The sequence below is a fragment of the Setaria italica genome, unplaced genomic scaffold (genome assembly GCF_000263155.2).
Source record: "Setaria italica strain Yugu1 unplaced genomic scaffold, Setaria_italica_v2.0 scaffold_223, whole genome shotgun sequence".
In the NCBI taxonomy this organism is placed as follows: domain Eukaryota; kingdom Viridiplantae; phylum Streptophyta; class Magnoliopsida; order Poales; family Poaceae; genus Setaria; species Setaria italica.
Window position 1 is genome coordinate 336 of NW_014576878.1, and position 3,622 is coordinate 3,957.

General features: G+C 39.7%; 1 pseudogene; it reads left to right on the top strand.

Moving 5' to 3' along the window:
• Positions 1-751: 751 nt before the first annotated feature.
• LOC101762999 lies at positions 752-3,252 on the top strand (annotated as a pseudogene).
• Positions 3,253-3,622: the final 370 nt, after the last annotated feature.

Sequence of the window (3,622 nt, forward strand, 5' to 3'; positions counted from 1 at the left end):
TTATAGTTTTTGCTGCATGTCTGCCTGAAATTATTGTGAATTTGTGAGCTCATAACAGTGGAGTGCTGATCATGCTTCGTAGTCAAGATATATATAGACACTGGATGATGCACCATACCGCTTACCTCGTATCATGCTTATAATATATTTTCAGCTAGACCTTTTTTTATTACCAAGGCTAAGACAGGCATGATATAATATATATTTCATATATTCAGTAAAACCCAATGTAAAGCCAAGAGAAATATATGTTTCATACCGGCTAAAACACCCCATCAATGAGGTCTCATGATCAGGTCTATCAGGTTCCAGGAGTGACTGAATTCATTGAGACTTCTTTCCAGGAATAAGCAGTCTGCGCCAAAATAGCATCCTTGCATTAGACCATGCACCAGCATTTATAGGATATCCAATTTTATGTTCGCTGACTTCTAGGTTCTGTCTTTGGTTCTTTCCTGTATCTCTCCCGACCGCAATTGTAGCAGAGAAACTACAGGGTCCCGACTTACTTGGTGGTGTCATCTTGGAAAAAAGTCAATGTGCATCTGCATGGACAAACAGGCTTATTTTCGGTACCCTCTCTTTCATTAGCCTAGCTTCCTCGCACATGCCCATTCTCCCATTGTAGCCACAAGTAGAACCATTTCTCTTCTCAAGGGTCAATGTAATATATTGGAGAGAGTTTATCTGAGAAGCTGCGTTGCGCACCAATCTGATCATCTTCATGCATTGAAGATCATTGGTGCCCGACATGCTTCCTGATGATTGCATCACTGTAATTGCTTCTGTGATCTAACACAGTTTTTGCTCTGGTTCTTTCTGGGTTTGCGATGCTGTTATGAAACCCAGCCAAGCAATTGCATTTCCTTCTTGAGATCTTTTGCTGCCGTATTTCTTACATCCTGTCTATGCATCAATGCATGATCATGGGATTGTAATAAAAATGACAAGAAGTCGTTTCCTATGTAATTCAATAGTTATTAGACATCTATCAAAGCTAAAGCACAACATACAGCGTTGAGATAAGCATAACATTAACATCATCATCATGGTTTCATTCAGATTTGGGCCTATGCTTTTCCAGAGAATAAAAGATGTTTTCTTTTTCTTTTTCTGTTGTCTATGTCTTTATAATTTTATCCCGAATCACATAGATAATCTTATCTTGAGAAGTTCACTTCAATGAAGACAGTACGTAGTATAATTTTATTCCGAATCACATAGTTGATCATATTTTGAGAAGTTCGCTTCAATGAAGACAGTATGTAGAATTGAAACCGCACGTGGTTGCATATCTAAAGCTTTTGATCCTCTCTCACAAATTGCATAGAAGTAACTGCACTGGAAAAAAAATAGCTGTTCTTTGCAACAAAAGGTAGTGATACATCTAATATTCACTACTCTCACGACGAGTTTGCAAAGTGCGACTATAAGATGTAATTCAGGAGTTATTGATTTGCCTTAAAAATATATGACCTGTATTTTTTGCGATTTGATTATTAAAATAACCCTCATTAACAAAAAAAAAGACTCACATATTTTGTCCCACTCTGAAATTTACAGGAGGAAATTTCAAGCCCCATAGCTGCTCATATTCTTGACTTCTATGATGGTGGCCTTGGTATGACCTCTTTGCTGCGGCGACTACCACCTCCGGTCCATTCCCTGCCACTGATGATGATGTTTCTTCGTCTACCACTACCACCCCTCCTATCTGCAGCTACGGTGATGACGCTCCCGCTGCTGGTGCCACAGCCTACTCCCCATTGCCATCCTTCGACACCACTCTCACAGCCCTCCTTGAGGAAGAGCAACACCATGGCCTTGACACTGAGCTCCTTCCACAGATCGATGGCCTTTCAGAAGTAGCATACTATCCAACTGCCACCGATGAGGCCGGCATAGGCCAATTCAACCAGATGGGACTTCCAGAGACCTTAGCTGAACAGGTGCCTCCAATGCAAATGAGCAGCAGTGCATCTGTCTTGATGCCACCCACTTCAGACTATGATGAGTGCTACACAGCAGCGTTAGCTGCAGGAGGGTTCATGGGTCTGGATGGAGCCATGTACCAGCAAACTGGAGCAATTCTTCCAGGCTGCAATGCAGAAGCATCACAACAGGGATTCTTCAACAGTGCCAGCAGCAATAGTACGGTAATGATTGGCGAGTATCAGAAGATGATGGAAGGTGAAGGACTGACCACACATATAACGACACAGATTCCATGCAAGGGATATTTAATACTAATGCAGAGATGCAGGTAACATTCAAAAACCTATGTATACCACAATGATGCCAAATAAAAGCACAGGTCAAGTAACCAGATGACCATGCATATCATTTCCCATTCTTACAGCGTTATATTAACTAAACAGGTAGGAGGAAATAATCAGCACTTAATAAATGGATGCAATGGGAACCCAACAACATTACCTCCAACAGAACTATCAGGATTGGAAGACTCCACATTTAAGGTTGTCCGCTTGTCACCTGAAGAAAGAAAGGAAAAGATCCATTGGTATATAAAGAAACGGAACGAGAGAAATTTCAGCAAAAAAATAAAGGTACCATTGAGCATTTCAAGAGAGCAATACTTGTGCATGGACATCTTAATTACCAATTCAGCTGTGCTGACACACAACAAAATGCAGTACGCTTGTAGAAAAACCTTGGCAGATAGCAGGCCTCGTGTCCGTGGAATGTTTGCAAAGAATGATGAACTCTGTGAAGCAGCACAATCAGGCTCCCAGAGTCATGAACATTATGAACAAACTGTAAGTTTTCGACTGTACTATAGTCTTATCAGACAGTCCAGTATAACTAGAAGAAATGGCGACAGTAAATGTTAAGGGAAATGTAACTTGGCGCACCATGGAGACAAATCATGAGATACATAATCATTTGTTTCAACTTCCTATTTATCCATTCTAACAAACATTAGCTAGGATATCTACTGGACACCCATGTCACTAGTGATTGAGCACAAGATTGTAGTGGATGAGAACATGCGGCCATGAGTTTAAGTTCCTATCCCATTAAAATTAAGAAAAAAAATTCTTATTATGTATTCTCATTGTTTTTAAACGAAAACCTGGCATATTTCTATGCATAGTTAACAAGAACTCTTACCTTTTTTAGGACCATATGAAAGAAGAAGACATGAGGGACACATCTGACATTCTTGCGCAACTGAGTGGATTAAATTCCTACAACTACAAGTATAAATGCACCATCGAATCATGGATATGATTCCCAAGTCTCAAACACACCAACTAAGACCCAGTGTCTTATTTCAAGCTGTGCAACATCGAGCACAATTTTTTTTTGTTTCATTTTCCATTAAAATAAACTTACAGCATTAGAAGCCCAATTGCAGGTCAAGAACTTAGTTCAATCAATGTAGATTTAATGTATGTGTCAATCTGCTATCACTTCTTTACCTTTGTCATAAGTGAATGTGGTAGTTAGTCTTCAGAACAGCGATTTGTGTATATAACTATGCCATTTATAGAGGGAAATAAAAGTTCCGAGGATCTCTTAAATATTTCTTTGTTGCAGAGTCTAGAATTGGTCTGCTCAGAGAATTCCAAGGAAGCATGTAGAAATGATACATCGGAGT